The sequence below is a fragment of the Oryctolagus cuniculus genome, chromosome 6 (assembly GCF_051225735.1).
Source record: "Oryctolagus cuniculus isolate XC-2025 breed Fujian yellow rabbit chromosome 6, ASM5122573v1, whole genome shotgun sequence".
NCBI lineage: Eukaryota > Metazoa > Chordata > Mammalia > Lagomorpha > Leporidae > Oryctolagus > Oryctolagus cuniculus.
Window position 1 is genome coordinate 119,280,991 of NC_142872.1, and position 20,408 is coordinate 119,301,398.

Sequence of the window (20,408 nt, forward strand, 5' to 3'; positions counted from 1 at the left end):
CTTTCAAATAAATAAAAATAAATCTTTTAAAAAAGATAAATTAGTCGAGGCTATGTAAAGTTACAACTCCTCCAAAATGTGTTTCCCTGGTAAAGAAAAACATAGATGAAGGTACGAAATTACTGTCATTATCAAGAAAATATTATAGTATTTTGGCCGGCGCCGTGTCTCACTTGGTTAATTCTCCGCCTGAGGCACCGGCATCCCATATGGGCATCGGGTTCTAGTCCTGGTTGCTCCTCTTCCAGTTCAGCTCTTTGCTGTGGCCCGGAGGGCAGTGGAGGATGGCCCAAGTGCTTGGGCCCCTGCACTTGCATGGGAGACCAGGAAGAAGCACCTGGCTCCCGGTTTTGGATCAGCACAGCGCTGGCTGTAGCAGTCATTTGGGGAGTGACCCAACGGAAGGAAGACCTTTCTCTCTGTCTTTCTCTCACTGTCTACAACTCTACCTGTCAAATAAATAAATAAAATGTTTTTAAAAAGAAAATGTTATAGTATTTTGGAATTAGTAAGGCATAAGTTGATAGAAAATGCTGTAAATATTTGAAGATATTCTTTGTAGTGTGAATTTTATAGATATCCAATACGGTCTACATTTTGAGTAAATATACAAGGGGTCTTCAAAAAGTTCATCGAAATGAGTATTATGAAAAAAACTATGCATGGATTTCAAACATTTTTTGCGTGAAAATAAACTCACCTTTAATTTTGTTTTTCTACAACTGCTTTGAAGACCACTCATCCCTATCAATATAAGATTAGTCACTTGAAGAATATAAGTTGATTTCAGGAGTCGGGTTCCTTTCAGTTCCATCATTATTTTACCTTGATTATGATCGCTGCTACTACAATATAGAAACTTTACAACTATGTAAGCACTTGAGAGGTCATGAAGTGCTTTCTCATATATCATCTCATTTAATTCTAACTACCCTAGAAAGGTGTAAATGGTTATAATCCTTTACAGATTGAGGCTCTGAAAAATTTTCTCTCCTTGAGTCATCTGTTATAGGTGCCAGAGCTGAAATTCCAAATGAGGTCTTCTCCTTCTATAATATGTTTATAACTATATTCATGGCAGCTCATCATATATTTATTTCCTGATGATAAGACCATTTACATAAATGTCTTCACCTGATTTCCCTGAAGTTAATCACATCTTAATGGTGCTTGGAAATAGTTTAAGTTGAAATTAGATTTTCTTAGCTATTTTATGACTTGACATTTTAGAGTTTGCCAGAAACTCTTAGGCATAAAGGAAAAGACTAATTGCTCTTTGAATTTGCCTCATGACTGGGTTAGGTAGGGAGTGTTAAAGTGCAGAGAATCATGCATCTCTAATCTGATAAGCAGCTTGGTAACCAGAAACTGAATCCAAAAAGCTTATCTTGAATTGCACTCTGGCCTGTGATACATCTCTCTGTCGATCTGTGTATGTGTATGCAAATGAAAAGTATGTAGATGCACATATATTTATATCTATACACATATGTATTTATATATACATAGTAATATATAAATATAGATGCCACTTCCTAAATACCAAAACATGCAATCTGAATGAGTTCTGTTACTATGTAGGGTGTGAGGAGTGTGACTCAGATCGTCTAGTGAAATGTTACACATGTTATACACAAGACAAAATTAACATCACTCCCTCACTGAGCTCATTAAAAAAATGGGAGCATGAAATCAACTAAGACTTCCAATGGAAAACTGAACAACATAGTGGTTTGTTTTCTTCTGAAAGTTTTTTGTTTCTCTGAGAGCTTGTGGAAATGATGTAAACACTCCAATGACTATTTGTGGGATTTGTTGAAATGCTTGGGTTTTAAGTGTCTGTGCTTCAAGAAAACATGTGAGAAAACTTAGCCTTCACCTTCCTGGCTGGGCCTGCCTTCTCTTTGCACCTGGGCTTCACTAGCACTCAAGCTACAAGCCCATCACCAAGCCTCTGTTGGAGGAGCAGTTGGGGAAGATTCTGAATTCTGCATTATGGATTCTATCACGTTCCACCAAAGTCCCTCTTCCAACAATCCTGTGCCTCATCTAGGACTCTGGAGAATGTGCAGAATTGTCTTTGGGCCACAAGAGAGTTTGCTTACCTGAACAGGGGTCTGGAAGTACCTGGAAGTAACATGCCCAATATCAGACAGGTAAAAGAATATAAACACTCTTGCCTGAGTAGGGACAAACTGTGAAGTGCAACTGATACTCTGTAGCTCTTCTGCAGGATCAAGCCAAGGTTGGGGCTTTGACTGATATCACGCCTTTACTTAGCTGCCACTCCACCTGGTCCTCTCTCAGCCCCTCCCTTACCGCTCTCTAGAAGATCTACTACTGGGGAACCCAATCACTTATGGCACCTGGAACATATTGCCTTCCCCATACCTCACCCCTACAACTTGCCTTCTACCCACCCTTCTCTCTTTTTTCTCTCTCTTATTATCTGTCCTCTCCTCCTTGTTTCTCTTTACCTTATGGCTTCTCAATTTCTTTGAAAAATTAATTTCTAACAAATAAATGCATAAATTAATGAGAGAAAGGATCTACGGTGCACTCACAGTGTTCCAGTATTATTCTAAGTGCTTTACAGGTGCCAACTCATTTAATTTTTATAGCAGCACTAGATATAGGTACTATCATTATCCTCACTTTACAGGACAGGAAGTTGAGACACAAAGAGGTTGAGTGACTTGCCTAACGTCACACAGCTGGATTTGAGGCTAGACATTCTCATTTCATAGCTCATGCTTTAATCTGTTCATTTTACTTTAGAAATAAGCTTGACTTTTTGAGTCCCAGATCTGATTATTTCACAGACAATGAGAATTTAGACAAGTTTCTGAACTTTCTGTGATTCAATTTGTCTCTTTCATTTTGTTTGCAAATGGGGCTTCCTTGCAACTTGTTTTCACAAACTGAACATTAAGACAAATAAATTTTATAAATATTTTGGAGTCATATTTTGGATAAAATTTAAGTTGACCTAGCCACACCTTTTGTCAAAGGTTAAATTATTCCCCTCTCTCTCTGTCTCTGCCTCTCTCTGTAACTCTGACTTTCAAATAAATAAAATAAATCTTTTTTTTAAAAAGGGGTTGGCACTGTGGCACAGTGGGTTAAAGCTCTGGCCTGAAGCGCCAGCATCCCATATGGGCGCCGGTTCTAGTCCCGGCTGCTCCTCTTCCAATTCAACTCTCTGCTATGGCCTGAGAAAGCAGTAGAAGATGGCCCAAGTCCTTGGGCCCCTGCACCCATGTGGGAGACCTGGAAGAAGCTCCTGGCTCCTGGCTTAGGATCGGCATAGCTCCAGCAGTTGTGGCTAGCTGGGGAGTGAACCAGTTGATGGAAGACCTCTCTCTGTGTTTCTACCTCTTTTTGTAACTTTGACTTTCAAATAAATAAAATAAAACTTTATAAAAAAAAAGGTTAAATTATTCCTTTACTAAAAAAACAAATTTTGTGATAATTTGGCAGGCATCCCTTATTCTTGCTTTTTAAATTGTTGTCAAACTCCATTAGGATTGCATTTCCAAATTGCTTAAATACAGTCTGGGACTTGCTCCCTCATTTCCATACCCTAAGCCTGATTTGTTCCCTCATTTCTCTATTCTCTCTGAGGTAGGAAACTGACTATACTGAAGGACTCTCCAGGATGCACACTTTGATCTTTATATCTTATAAAAGGGATGGCTAACATTTTCTGGAATAGTATAGCCAAAATGAAAGCTTAAATTATAATTTCACAGCTAGGCTTACTTCGCCATGGGCTTAGTAAACAGGCAAAAACTCCCTTTCAGACCAAACAAAAGGAGAGAAAGTTTTAAAGTGAGGGCATAACTTTCCTCACAGGCATTGTCTGCCTCAAAATAAACCACTATCTGAACATGCCTATGACTACAGCCTTCTAGTTTAGGCCACAAAAATTAGAGATGGGACTTGAGCACCTTGACTTGCATCCTCTGGTCTGCTTTAACAAAAACCAGGAGGAAAAGAAAGCTAGGCATCAGAAGCAATGCAAAGATAGGCAGCTCTGCACAGTGATCTGCCCTCAAGGAGACCCAGCAGGCCAGTCCACTGCAGTGGCTTTCAATGTGGTAAGCCTGGGCTTCAGCAGAAGTCAGCTTGTGAAGAGCCCTGGCAGCTCTGACAGCCAAGAGTTGGATCACTGGAAATAGAACCGCCCTGGAGTCGAAAGACTTCAAGTCAGAGCCACAGACCTTGCTGGCTCCAAGCTGAAAAGCCCTTCATTCAGCCCAGCTTCCAAAGTGACCACTGCTACTGAGGGGTTGGTCAAGTAGGCTCAGTAACATTGCAGGCATAACTGTAAATTTCCTGTTAGAGATGCCACCTGCCTTTACCTGGCCAGCTCTCCTCCCAGGCCAGCTAGATAATGGAAGTCAACAGGGTGCCTTCCCAAGGAGGTTCACACCTCCTTTAGGATGTACCCCATGTGGAGAGATAGATAGGTCTGGGCCTCATAACTGACAAGGCCTTAAAGCCCACCAGATTAGTATCAAGCCCTTGTGTCAGTTTCTATTTGCCTTCAATCAGAAAACTTAGTTATGGCTTAGACAGCACCTCTCTCAGGTTCTCCAATAATGATTCTGTCTTTTGCTCTAGACCCTATCTAGCCAATCTGGGCCTCATTCCTTTATAATCATAGCCTCTACTCTTAAACCAATGGCTCTACTTCTGACCCGTGTGTTACTGGTGGTTCTCTCCCTCACTTAATGTTGTATGATTGTTCAGAATTTCTCTACAGACAAACCCCTCTACCTGCAAAAGTTGAGTGGCCTTTCTCCCGGTCTTGGTTGGGTTCAGCTTTAAAGCACATCCATCAAACAGTCCTCACAAGGGTCCAGAGAGCCCCCCCCCATTTCCTCTTCTCTATGAAATCCTCTCATTACCTGGTTAATGCCACTCTTAGGATCATTGGTTGCTATTCTCACCCTGTCTTTTATACTATAGTGTGTTTAAGTGTTTACAGGAGTTGATAATGGAACGAACCAAGGCCTTCAGTAACCCAGTGGTCAACCAAATGCTGCTACAGGGATATACTCAGCTGCCCACCCAGGAAACATCGGCTTGAGACATCACCCCGTGCCAGCGAAGGGTACCTCGTCACCCAGTGTCAGCAGGAAGTAGCTTTAAAGACAGATCATCGTCCCTCTACCCCTCCTGGACTTTTGGGGCTAATGTAATCCCATACAACTCTTGCTTTATGAAAAACAAAAGGGGGGAATGTTAGTAAAATGGTGCAGTCTTATCTATGGAGCGATCTACACCCTGACACCATCCTAGGCTCTAGCCTGCTGCCATTGCTGGAAGCCAGGTGACCACATGGCCCAACCACCGGTGTCATGCTCCACCCCCATCCTAATGGGATTCGCTGCTCCTACTTCCCTGCCCACCCCCTGGCAAAGTTTTAAAAGGACCTGCTCCTGACCATGTGTCTCTCTTTCTCTTTCTATCTCCTGACTTCTATCTCTGTCTCTCTCTCTTACGTTGTCCTTCTGCCTCTTTCCCTTTCCCCCAATAAGATCTTTCCCTTAAAAAATTGCTTAACTGCATTTCCCAATATATGGAAATGATGAGTGCATTGTCTCAATTTCTGGTTTTGCCTTATATTGGTACTTCAGGTCTTAGTAGATGAGCTCCTAAGTATGATCATCTTATGAACGAATTCCTTTGTTTCAAACTTGTGGAAATTTCAGTAGTGATAATGCATACTACTTTGCTATTTCCTAGGTAAGTCAAGCTAATAAAATGTGCCACATTCCTCACTGTAAATACTTTGGTTAGGAGGGTGAAGACTCCTTGGAAAGTCTTTGATCATCAAAGATTTTTTTTTCTTTTTTTGGTGCAGGCACTGTTCTAAATGTGTTGTGTTCATTGCTATAATTAGTCTTTGTAAATTCCATGAGATAAGTACTAATGTTATCCGTATTTTATAGCAAAGGACACTGAGATGTAGAAAGATGAAGTCTCTTTCCTAAGATCAGCAAGCTAGCAAGCACTGATGGTGGAAGAGTGGGATGTGAGTGCTTCCACTACCAAATTCTACTGCCTCTTAGCTGGTCACCTGAAAGGGGAGCATATCCTTATGCCACTTGTAAACATTAATTTAATACAGCTACTTTTGCTTTTAGATTAGAAGCAAATATCACACCAAGTCCCCATCTAAGGATTTTAGTTCTGGTCTCCTGAAAAAACGTGGTATCCCTGTTAAAGCATGTGTTAATTAATCTAAAATCAAACCAATTTGATACAGTTCACGTGAACTAGATATAAGTGGGGGTGTTAGGAAATAACACTTCAGGGACATGCAGTGCCAATAGGTAGAGGTTCAGTTGGAAGCCAGGTGCCATGGTGCGCAAGGATTGGTACAAAACCCAATATGTAGGATGGCATTCTTCATTGGCTGTGTGACTGGACAGATTTCCTAGCTTTTCTAATTTAGACTCCTCATAAACACTGAAGGGATTTAGGCAAAAAAAATCAAAAATCTTAACCAGGTACACACATTTTGGTTGTTAATATGCATGGATTTGTTTTACTTTTGGTTTTGAGTGGAAAGAAACACCAAGACTTTCATTTTCTTTAATAAATGCATATTGCTTTGTGCTTCAGTCTTCCTCGTGGATTCTGATGCTACCTTTCCAATATATACCCAGGCGGTCTCTGTGATCCATCAATCCATAAATCAGCAGACATGTTTTACTGGTACATTAAATTACAGGGTGCCCTGAAGCAATATGCCTGCTGTTCATCAGCCATTGCCACCTGCCACCTGCCACCATTGTATGTGGACTTACAACTTCAAATGAACTGCCATGGGGGAGGGATCAAAATGAGAGGAAGAGCGAATGGTCACATGAATACAGCTGGACAAGAAAAGACAATTGTATTAGGCTGATGCTTTGTGAAAGGCTGGTTTCTCTCTGCATTTGTAGTTGGTTACCTGTCAGCCTTAAATGCATGCAATGAAAGGGAAGAGGGAAAGAAAGATAATCTTTCACTCAGTATGATATTAACCCACTTTCCCAGGAGTGGATAGAAGATCCATACATAACATTCCATGGCTGCGTATAAATGGAAAGAGAAAGCTAGCAGTAAATGCATATATATGCACTCTTTTTCCATAGCCATATCAAGGATTATTAGTGCTATTTCTATGTGCCAACTATTCTTTAAGATAGAAGGACTACAATAGGGAATAAGACAATGTCCCTGACCTCAGGGAGTTTGCACTCTAATGAGAGAAACAGACAAGTAAACTAATAAACACCAGTGGTCCCAACTTACAGTATCTCATAAAATTTTAAAGACTTATTTATTTACTTAAAAGGCAGAATGTCAGAAAGAGGGAAAGAGATTAGAAACATATCCCACATCTTCTGGTTCATTTCCTAAACATCTGCAACCATGAGGGCTGGGCCAGGCCAAAGCCAGGAGCTAGTAAATCCATCCAGGTCTCCTACTTGGGTAGCAAGAACTCAAGTACATGGGCCATCACCTGCTACCTCCCTGGCACGTTAGCAGGTGGATTGACTGGAAGCACAGTAGCCAGGACCTGGACCAGGCATTCTGAGACGGCATGCAAGCAACCACCTTAACCCACTGCACCACAATAATCCCAACCACTCCCCCAATGATTTGACTTATACTTTTTCAGTTTTACAATGCTGGGAAAATGATAGGCATTCAGTAGACACCATACTTGGAGTTTCAAATTCTGGTATTTTCCAGGCTAGCCATACACAATATGATCCCCTCTCTTCATTATGGGGAGTAGCAGCAGCTACAGCTTCCAGTCAACTACACAATCAGATGGGGGAACTACCATACTATACGATGTGCTGTGTTGCTTAGCTATGATACTCTGTATGATAGGAGTACTACATGCATTTTAGATTCATGATATTTTCAACTACCAATGGGCTTATTAGGAAGTAACCTCATCTTAATGTGAGCATCTATAACATAAATTTAGATAGTGATACATGCTATCATGTAAAATAAACATGGGGAGTGATGGAAGAAGAGATACTGCTATGTTAAGTATGGTGACCTGGGACGTCCTTTCTCACATGGCAGAAATATGAATGGTTATAGCCATGAAAATATCTAGGGCAGAGCCCTCCAGGAAGAGGGAAAGCAAATATGAAAGTCTCAGAGAGAAAACAGGCCTGGAATCTTCCTTCAACAGGAAGGATAGCCATGGCTAAAGTGACTATGTAAAAGTGGCAGGAAATAACAACAGAAAAACAGAAACAAATTCACACAAGACATTGTAGGTCAGATCAACGATTTATAATTTTTGAAGTTAAATGAGAAGCAGTACATTTTGAGAAAGAGAGGATATGATTTGTATTTTAGAAGATTTGCTGTTGTGTGTAAAAGAGACATGACTGAGCAAGGGAGAAAGCAAGATAATCAGCCTGTAGGATATTTCAGGGGTCCATGTGGCAGGCTAGTGATGTGAACCACAATGGCAGTAGAGGATGAAAATATATTTTTAAAATATTAAAGTGGAGCCAACAGTAGTCCACTTGCTGCTGGATTGGATTTGGAAGGTAAAAGAAAAAGAAGAAGCAATAGTGATTTCTAGATTTTTGTACTAATTGAATGTTTAATAATGATGCTACCAATTTAGTTCTTAGAAATTAATGAAGATGAAAAGAAATACAGTAACATTATGTAATTGTGTAATCTAAGATGCTTATGGAGATATTGGCTCTAATTTGTGCCTGACAATCCAAGGTCAGGGCGAATCATTACTTTAGGATTCCTTAGTGATGTGTGACTTAGTGATGTGTGCAAGGAGACTCAGTGAAATACATTCCCTACAGAAACAATGGACATGTGGACTGAGCCATGGATATGTTCACCATTTCATGCGAGTGATAAGGAAGAAATACAGAAGTGTGATATCTCAAGAAAAAAGAGAAGAATATGTCCCAAAAAAGAAAGAGTAATTGTTTGAAGTCAACAGTGAGCTGCTGAGTGACTAAGCAACACAAAACAGGAAGAGACTTTTACTTCTGACGAACTGAGGGCCATAAAGGAAGCACAGCAATGGGAATAAAACAGGAATGGGCTAAATTGAAGAACAAAGAATGGGAAGAAAAGACTCATATTTTTTCAAAGTCTGATTTAAGGGAAGCAAAATATAGGATATGAACACAGAGTGAACACGGATTCAAAAGTGCTGGGATCTTTGGTGCCTTGTTTTTCTTTCTTTAATTTTTATATATGCTATGCCAGTAACATTTTAGTCTTTAGGAAAAAAGATAACAGACTCAGATGGCTCTAGACCATAAAAAGGCCTGTGTAGGTGTAACAGAATGGGTCTGGGAAGATACATAACATAATTTCGATTTTTAAAATGTACTGAGACTTGGTTTGTTGCCTAATATATGGTATATCCCAGAAAATATTCTATATATTTATGAGAAGAATATACATTCTGTAACTGTTGGATGAAATATTTTGCAAATGTTTGTTAAATCCATTTGCTCAACAGTATGGTTCAACTTTAATCTATGCCTGTTGATTTTCTGTCGTGATGATCTCTTAATTGATGACAGTGGAGTGTTCAATTTCTCCACTATTATTGTATTAGAGTCTATATCTCCCTTTATGTCTAGTAACATTTGCTTTATATTTGTGTGGTCTTGTGTTGAAGTATATATACCGATGATTGTTATACTTTCTTGCTTAATCGTTTCTCATCAATATACAATGTTCTTCTTTGTTTCTTCTTACAGTTTCTAATGTAAAGTCTGTTTTATTTGATAGGGGTATAGCTATTCCAGCTCATTTTTGGTTTTCTTTTGCATGATGCTTCTTTTTCCAATACTTCACTTTCGGTCTCTGTGTATCTTTACCTGTGAGGTAAGTTTCTTTTAGGCAGCATATTGATTGGTCTCCTTTTCATTTCCAATTGGCCAACCTATATCTTTTGACTGGGAAACAATGCATTTATTTACATTCAAGGTTAGTATCAATAGATAAGAACTAACTCCTAACATTTTGTTGATTGTTTACTGATTGTTTCGTATATTCTCTATTTCTTTCTGCTTCTCCAATTTTTGTGTTTTTGTAGCTTTATGCCAAAATAAGTTTGGGTTCTCTTCTCTTTCTCTCTTCTATATATCTGTTCTGTTAGTGAATTTTGTATTGTCATATGATATGATTATCATGATCCTTTTACTTTGAATGCAGGATTTCCTTCAGAATTGTTTGTAGAGTAGACTGGTGGTGATAAAGCTTCTCAGTTTTTGTTTGAGAAATACTTTATTTGTCTTTCACTTTTAAAAGGCAACTTTTCTCAATACTATTCTTGATTGGAAGCTTTTTCTTTCAAGACCTTGAAAATTTTATGCTATTTTTTTCTGGCCTATGTAGAGTTTCTGCTGAGAAGTCTTTTGTTAAATGAATGGGTTTTCCTTTTTATGTAACCTTGTGTTTTATCTCTCTTTAGTATGTTCTCCTTGTCCTTAACTTTCGACAATTTGACTCTATTATGCCTTGGAGAAGAACTTTTTCACTTGAGTATGGATGTTCTATTCTGTGGCTGAAGTTCTCAACTGTATTTTCTATTTCATTGGTTGGAATTTTCAGTTCCAAAATTCTAATTGGTTCATTTTAGTGTTGTCTATTGCTTTGTTAAACTCCTCATTCATATCATGAACTTTTCCTCATTTCTTTGAATTGTCCAAATGAATTATCTTGCATCTCATCAAGTTTCCTTAGGAACACTATTTTAATTCTTTTTCAGACATGTCATATATTTCCTTCAAATCAGGATCTATTTTTGGACAACTGTTGTGCTCTTTTAGAGATACCATGCTTTCTTGATTCATGTCTCCTCTGTTCCTATATTGATGTCTATGTACCAGATAGAACATTTTCTTCTTATGGAGTAACTATCATTGGAAAGGACATTTTGTTCAAATTAAAAGTGGAGTATCAGTTGGGTAGTTGCTTTGGCTTTGGTTATAGTTGAGCCCAGAGTGTAACCGCTCAGTGATTTCTTCAGGTGTAATCAATGTGAGCCTATGGGTGTCAATGAATGCCACAGTTGTCTAGTCCTCTGCAGTTCATTTGTTAGTACTATGACTTTGGAATGCACATGGACTTCCAAAAGTGTGTGTCTTCAGCCTCCCCATGACTTGGATGTCAATCACATCAGAGTCTGTGATGGCAGTAACCTCATTAATGGTGCGGTGGAACACATAAGGCGTTGTTTCCATTGTTCCCTTCTCCTTCCCGGCAAGCCCGAGTGGTACTGAGACTTTTGGCATCAATAGCTGTGAACCTGGAATTGTGTGATGTAGACTGGGACTTGCCTCAGTTCTGCTGTGTGGATGTTGGTGATTCTGGGGCTTGTGACACTAAAAGCCATGGTTACAGCAATGGAGGTATGACACAGGTCACAGGGGAAGAATACAGGTTATTCTGGATAATATACAATGACAGGTGTAAACATGGAGCAGTGGATTGCGGAGTCTTCCCTAGGTCTCTGAAAAATACAGCATTAATAGTCACAGCACCACAGCTGTAGAACAAGAAGGGTGTCTTATATAGGTCCCACAGTTAAAACAGACATTATGCTGGGATGTTGTGTGCAGGCAACCATAGCCTGCAGCAGTAGAATAAAGACAAAGACTTCCCCACATCCCACAGGGCAAGCACTGGTATTACCAAGACTTACAGAGCCAGCATTCAAAGTGCCAGAGCTGTAAGATAAGGTAGACTTTACCCAGTCTCATATTTCATGTGCAGCTTAAGTTGGGGTTTAGTTCATGAACAGGCATGGATCTGGAGTAGTGGAATAGATAGGATCCCCACTCCGAGTCCCACATAGAGAACTCAGATGAAATATAGTTCTATGGAATAGGACTATGGAATATAGTCCCAACTGTGTTATTCCTAAAACTGCAGGACTCGGAGGGTACCTTATCCAACTCCAACATGTTGATCACGGGTTATGCTAGCAATTGCACTAGTAGGTTCATAATTGGGTTAGTAGGGCTTCCACCAGGTCTCACAGATGAATTCAGATTTCTCTGGGACTTAACAGAGCAAACAATCACAGACCCAGAGCTGAATGTAGTCTTCACCCTGGTCCCTTGGGGTGAACTCAGGTGATTCCAGAAATATAGCTTGAACATTCACAGTAGCAGAGCTGCAGAGCTCAACCCAAATCTCACATAGTGACTGCACATTTCACTCGGGATGCTGCATTAGCAGGTGCAGGCCTGGAGCAGAAGAACAGAGAGGGGCTTCCCTAGATAAAGTCCTTACTTTGCTGTTCTGGCTATTCTATGTGGTGAAAGCAAGTGCAAGGACTCTATATTAAATGATTTTGGATAGAACCTCAGAATTATTATAGAATGACTTGCTTATTAAATGTATTGATTCCTTCATTTCTTTGACCAGTGCATAGAATCATTTAGGTGACATTGTAAAGTATTAGGAGCTGGACATCTTCAAGGAGAAGTACCCCTGAGTCTCCTTCTTTTTTAAATTCACTATTTCAATTCCATTGCTATTGGCATTGTAACTTTTTAATGCCAACCTAGGGTTTGGTTTTTTTATTTTTTTTTTATTTTTTAACTTTTATTTAATGAATATAAATTTCCAAAGTACAGCTTTATGGATTACAATGGCTCTCCCCCATAACTTCCCTCCCACCCGCAACCCTCCTCTTTCCCGCTCCCTCTCCCCTTCCATTCACATCAAGGTTCAGTTTAGCATATATTAAAAGTAAAGGTTTAAACAGTTTGCACCCACACCAAAAAACAAAGTGTAAAATACTGTTTGAGTACTCGTTATAGCATTAAATCACAAGGTACAGCACATTAAGGACAGAGATCCTACATGAGGAGTAAGTGCACAGTGACTCCTGTTGTTGACTTAACAAATTGACACTCTTGTTTATGGCCTCAGTAATCACCCTAGGCTCTTGTCATGAGTTGCCAAGGCTATGGAAGCCTTTTGAGTTCACCGACTTTGATCATATTTAGATAAGGCCATGGTCAAAGTGGAAGTTCTCTCCTCCCTTCAGGGAAAGGTAACTCCTTCTTTGAAGACCTGTTCTTTCCACTGGGATCTCACTCGTGGAGATCTTTCATTTAGGTGTTTGTTTGTTTGCTTGTTTGTTTTTTCCAGAGTGACTTGGCTTTCCATGCCTGAAATACTCTCATGGGCTTTTCAGCCGGATCCACATGCCTTAAGGGCTGATTCTGAGGCCAGAGTGCTGTTTAGGACATCTGCCATTCTATGAGTCTGCTGTGTATCCCGCTTCCCATGTTGGATCATTCTCTCCCTTTTTTATTCTATTGGTTAGTATTTGCAGACACTAGTCTTGTTTGTGTGATCCCTTTGGTTCTTAGTCCTATCATTATGATCAATTGTGAACAGAAATTGATCACTGGGACTAGTGAGATGGCATTGGTACATGCCACCTTGATGGGATTGAATTGTAATCCCCTGGTATGTTTCTAACTCTACCGTTTGAGGTAAGTCAGCTTGAGCATGTCCCAAATTGTACATGTCTTCCCTCTCTTATTCCCACTCTTATATTTAACAGTGATCACTTTTCAGTTAAGTTTCAACACTTAAGCATAACTGTGTATTGATTACAGAATTCAACCAAAAGTATTAAGTAGAACAAACAACAACAACAAAAATACTAAGAGGGATAACGTATTAAGTGATCAGCCCTTGCCCTGACTGCCAATCTAGGGTTTAAATTCCTATTTCCTGACCTTGATGTATTTGGGTGGATGTATCTTTCTCTAGGCTTCAGAAATTTTCTATTGTTATCTCTTTGAATGTGCTTTCTAACTCTTTGGTATTCTCAAGTCCCTTTTGAATCTCAATAACCTGAATATTTTCTCTTTTCATGTTCTCCCATTAAGCTTTCTTCATTCATCTTGATTTTTTTTCTATTTTCTTCTCCAACTGTATAGTTTTAAATAGCTTGTCATTGAGTTCACTGGTTCTTACTTATGTTTGATCTTTTCTGCCATTGCTGCCTTTCACCGCATTTTTTATTTCGCTTAGTATACTTTTCAGTTGAGGGATTTCTGCTTGATTTTGCTTAATTATCTCCGTCTGTCTGTCAAAACTCTGTTAGGACAGCAAACTGTTTCTCTGTGTTTTCTTGAATTTTGTTTAGTTTAATTGTAATAGCTTTTTGAAATCTTCATCAGAACATTTGGAAATTTCAATTCCTAGATGGTTGGTTTCTGGTACCTTATTTTGCTCTTTAGGTGAGATTATGGATCTTCTTGACGCTTCCTGTGTTTTATGCATTGAAAGAATAGTTGTAGTAATCTATTTTCTTTTCTTTCTTTTTTTTTTTTTTTTTTTGACAGGCAGAGTGGACAGTGAGAGAGAGAGACAGAGAGAAAGGTCTTCCTTTTGCTGTTGGTTCACCCTCCAATGGCCGCTGTGACCAGTGCGCTGCGGCCGGCGCACTGCACTGATCTGATGGTAGGAGCCAGGTGCTTCTCCTGGTCTCCCATGGGGTACAGGGCCCAAGCACTTGGGCCATCCTCCACTGCACTCCCTGGCCACAGCAGAGAGCTGGCCTGGAAGAGGGGCAACCGGGACAGAATCCGGCGCCCCGACCAGGAGTAGAACCTGGTGTGCCGGTGCCGCTAGGCGGAGGATTAGCCTAGTGAGCCGCGGCGCCGGCAAGTAATCTATTTTCATTTGTGGGTGTGCTTATTGAAATTCTAAGCAGTATGATTATTTTCTCCGCACCTATGGATACTTCTGCAGTTTCAAGATAGCACCCTAAGTTGTAATTTGCCCCTGGTATGCTATTGATAAGTCTTTACTTATTCAGTCATAATACTCCCCAAAGTCAGATTTGTCCCCAAACTGCAATTTGTTGTTCAGTATGAGCTGAGGAAATGCCTGAAAATGAGTTGTGCATTCCTACAAGCCTTTTCCTGGACCTGTAGAGATCTCTGACTCCTTGTCCTGTGTCCACAAACACCATGATGCTAGGTTACCCCTGGTGTGTTTAAGCCCAACAAGACCAATGCAGCAGAAAGGTAAGACCAGTGCCAACCCTGCTATGATCTGGCCGCTGATGAGGCGGGCCTGCTACCTGATTCCACACCTGTCAGGTGCTGGTAATGTTGGCTGAGGTATAAGATTGCTCAACTAAGGACACACACAGAACTCCGCTGCACACTGAAGCTGGACAGCAGGCTCTATTTACGTGCATTGACCTGGCTTCTGCAGCTTTTGTGGATGCGCCTTGGCGTACGCATAGCTGTGCACATTCGTGTTTCTACAGGGAGCTGATCTCTGGAACTTCTTACTCAGCTGCATCTTGGTTTGGATCTCCTACCTTCCATTTATCAGATTTCTAATATTATTTGTGAATTTCTTGCTTTTTTCCTTAACTGATTTTGTGAGAAGTTTCTTAAATCTTATTGATCATTTTAAAGATTATTAGCTTTGCTCTTGCCAATCTTTTCAGTTGCTTTAAAAATTTTTAATTTTTGTATTTTATGCTGATTTTATAGTTTGTTCTTTCTATTTTCTTTGGATTGACCATGATGCCCTTCTAATTTCTTGATGTGAGAACTGAGCTTGTACTATTTGATTTTTCTGTTTGGCTTATGTGGAGACTTGAAGTATAAATAGCTCTCAAACACTAATTTCGCTTTATCTCATAAATCTTATATTTGATAGTTTTATTCTTTTCTGAGTACTTTTTAAGTTTCCATTGTGATTTTTTTATAATTCACACATTCTGTTGAGTTGTGTTTTTAAATTTCCAAATACATGGCATTCTTTAGCTCTACTTTTATTTCTCCTTTCTAATACCATTCTACTATAGTTAGAAAAATGTGGTCTTAATTATTCTAACTCCTTACTATTTGTTACGATATATATTTTTTTACTATAATATGGTAATTTTTAAAGAAACAAACCACATGTGCTTGAAAAGAATGTGAGTTTCTGAATTTGTTGGTTACAGGGTTCCATACATGTATGTTACACAAGTTTATTAACTATGTTGTTCTAATATGCTCTCTTAAATTCAAGATGAATTTTTATTTTTAAGTGTATATATCTGACATTATATTATCCTCAGTTTTTTTAGCTCATATTTACCTAGTGTACTTTTCTTTTTTTTTTCTTTTGACAGGCAGAGTGGACAGTGAGAGAGACAGAGAGAAAGGTCTTCCTTTTCCGTTGGTTCACCCTCCAATGGCCGCTGCGGCCAGCGCACCGTGCTGATCCAAAGCCAGGAGCCAGGTGCTTCTCCTGGTCTCCCATGGGGTGCAGGGCCCAAGCACTTGGGCCATCCTCCACTGCACTCCCGGGCCACAGCAGAGAGCTGGCCTGGAAGAGGGGCAACCAGGACAGAATTCAGCGCCCTGACCGGGACTAGAACCTGGTGTGCCGGTGCTGCAGGTGGAGGATTAGCCTAGTGAGCTGCAGCGCCGGCCCGCCTAGTGTACTTTTCTCCAGGCTTTCCCTTCAACCTTTCTTCATAAATACTCTTTGATCTTATCTTATTTAGCTAACACTTAGAATAGTAACATTTGGGGGGTTACTTTTTCCCTCTGGATGATTCCTTGTTCTATCTCTTCTAGAGTAATGCATTTGAAACTATTTCCACTCACTTCAACAAATACTTATGAAGTAACTCAGATAGCAGACATTATATTAATAATACAAAATTTTGTGCATAATAGTTTCTTTTCCTAGACACTTTTGTTTTTAGCATATGGACCAACTTAAGGAGATAATTCCAGTACAAAGTGGCAAATGCTAAGATACCATTATGGACTTGATAAATATCTCCTGGAGATTAGGCCGTACTGTAACTTTGATGTTACTCTGTTTGGTGAACAACCCCAGTATTTTCTTTAAGCCAAATGTGCAGATTTTGTACGCACTGATTGGCACAGGGAAGGCAACTAGCTGAAAAAAGTCCAAGTTCAATTTGGTTGCCACTATCCGAACTCTCAAAAGATTGATGAACACAGCCATCCTTTTAGAAACTCCTAGTGAACCTAAGAATAAAAATCCCTGTATAGTCACAGTAAACACACACACACACACACACACACACACAATGTATGCACTTTAGCTCAGTTTGTCTGAAGCACAATTAAACAAAAAGATATGATAGAGGACATTACATGACTGAGCCATCAAGACTGACTCTGGCAGCATTGTGAGATATAAAGCCATAGAGAAGTTCATTACTAGAACAATGCTTTGTATTGCCTAGCAGCCATCAGAACATTGATATTTGGGGTGATTATATAAATGTATATATATAATTTCTTTATCATTTTTGTGATTATATTTGGACATTTCGTGACTCTGATATTTTCATATAAGGAAAAGCATCACTTGGCATACCAGCACACATTTACCAAGGTTCTATGTTACGCAGATTTAGACACATCTTAGATGTGTATGGGTTGGAAGATGCTTCATGGCAGTCAATCCAGAGGTTTCAGGAGCCCTTCAAACTCCAGCTCACCAAATCAAGTGGGGTTAATTGAAGATAGCAAGATAAAACACAGAACCAAGAGGATAAATGCTAGGAAAATGTCAGGAAATAAGGATGTTGTAGGCTCGATTGTGTCTTCTGAAAAGATATGTTCATATCCAAATCATTATTACCTGTGCTGGCTGACTTACTTGAAAATCAGGTTTACGCAGATATAATCAAACCGTAATGAGGTTGTGCTGGATTTGGGTGGGCCTTAATCCAAGGGACTGGTGTTCTTGTAAGAAGAGAGAAATTTCAACACTAATACCAACATACAGGGACGAATACCATGTGAAGACTGGGGCAGGGATTTGTTGATCAATCTCCATGTCATGGAAAGCTGAGGATTGTCAGTGGCCATCAGAAACTCAGAGGGAAGGAAAAAATTCTTCTTTAGAGTCTCCAGGAGGAACTACTCCTGCCAATATCTTGATATCAGACTTCTGACCTTCAGAATTGAAAGAAAATACATTTGTGATGTTTTGAGCTACCTAGTTTGTAGTTATTGTTATAGCGGTCACAGAAAACTAAAAAATGGATACTATTGGAAACCATTATGCTTACTGAAATAAGCCAGATCCAAAAAGACAAATATCATATGCTTTTTCTGATCTGTGGTATTTAATATAGAATACAAAGAGAAGTATAAGAATGAAATGGACATCTTATGATTTGATTATTGTTTTTAGCACTTGTCTATACTCCTGTGAAACAGCAGTCTTTCTACTTTTTAGTTGTTGAATATTAAGATTAGTAGTGAAAAGTTGATCTTCAGTATATGAAAGTAATTGAAAATGAAACTCGATGAAGGGTGGAATGGAAGAGGGAATGGGAGAGGGGAGGGCCACGGGAGGGAGGGAGGTTGTGGGGGGGAGCCACAACAATACAAAAGTTGCACTTTGTAAATTCACATTTATTAAATAAAAAAATAACTATATAACAAACAAAAAAAAGAAAAAAAAGAACTTAATACTTTACCCTTTTAGTATTTTTCATGTTCTACTTAAAACTATTGGTTGAACTCTGTAATTAATACACAATTACTCTTAGGTGTTTAATTAATGCTATAACTAGTACTCAAATAGTATTTTACACTTTGTGTTTCTGTGTGGGTGCAAACTGTTGAAATCTTTACTTAATATATGCTAAATTGATCTTCTGTATATAAAGATAATTGAAAATTAATCTTGATGTGAATGAAAGGGGAGAGGAAGTGGGAGAGGGGAGTGTTGTGGGTGGGAGGGAAGTTATGGGGGGGGGGAAGCTATTGTAATCCATAAGCTGTACTTTGGAAATTTATGTTCATTAAATAAAATAAAATAAAATAAAATAAAATAAGATTAGTAGTGCATTAAGCCTACAATTACGAAGTAATATGAAATTATGATTTTGTAAAAATTGAAGAAAAAAGGGAAGGAAAGAAGGAGGGGGACTTAAGGGAGGGAGAGAAGAAGGTAGGAAAGTATAATTATCTTCTTAAAATTGTATCTATGAAATACATAAAATCTGTTATCTATATTAAATGTTAAAATTTTTTAAAAAATTTTTTTAAATTAAAAAGAAAGGGGACTCCAATTTAATCCCATTAAGGTGGCATATACCATTGCCATCTCACTAGTCCAAGTGATCAATTTCAGTTCACAATTGATCATAATGAAAGGACTAAGAGTCAAAGGGAGCACATAAACAAGTCTAGTACCTGCTAATACTAACCGATAGAATAAATAAAGGGGAGAGTGATCCAACATGGGAAGCGAGATACTCAGCAGACTCATAGAATGGCGGATGTCCTAAACAGCACTCTGGCCTCAGAATCAGCCCTAAAGGCATTCCGATCTGGCTGAAAAGCCCATGGGAGTATTTCAGGCATGGAAAGCCAAGACACTGTGGCAAAAAAAAAAAAAAAAAAAAAAAAAAAAAAACAAAACACCTAAATGAAAGATCTCTGTGAGTGAGATCCCAGTGGAAAGAACAGGTCTTCAAAGAAGGAGGTACCTTTCTCTGAAGGCAGGAGAGAACCTCCACTTTGACTCTGACCTTGTGTAAACAAGATAAGAGTCGGAGAACTCAAGGGGCTTCCATAGCCTTGGAAACTCATGACTGGAGCATAGGGAGATTACTGATGCCATAAACAGGAGTGTCAATTGGTAAAGTCAACAACAGGAATCACTGTGCACTTACTCCTCATGTAGGATCTCTGTCCTTAATGTGCTGTACATTGAGGCTTAATGCTATAACGAGTACTCAAACAGTATATTTCACTTTGTGTTTCTATGGGGGTGCAAACTGTTGAAATCTTTACTTAATGCATACTAAACTGATCTTCTGTTAAAAAAAAATAAAGAAGAAATTATCAATTCCCAACTTGACTCTCACTGGGATTAAACATGACAATAGGTCTGATCTGATTTCATCATCATTTAAAAAATCATCTATTATTTTTCACTTTATGTTTCTGTGTGGGAGCAAACTGTTGAAATCTTTACTTAATGTATGCTAAACTGATCTTCTGTAGATAAAGAGAATTGAAAATGAATCCTCATGTGAATGGAAGGGGAGAGGGAATGGGAAAGGGGAGGGTTGTGGGTGGGAGGGACGTTATGGGGGGAGCCATTGTAATCCATAAGCTGTACTTTGGAAATTTATATTCATTAAATAAAAGTTAAAAAAATTAAAAAGAAAGAGAAAGGTGGACATGGAAGTATACTCTGAAGACCTCAGGCTCCATGGTACCTTTTTAGATGGTGTTTTTGGCCAGTGTTTAAACATAGAAGCATGAGAGTCAGAAACAGCGATCTTCACTCTTTTGTGAACACAGACAGTTCAAGTGCAGCAGAAGACATCATGGTTC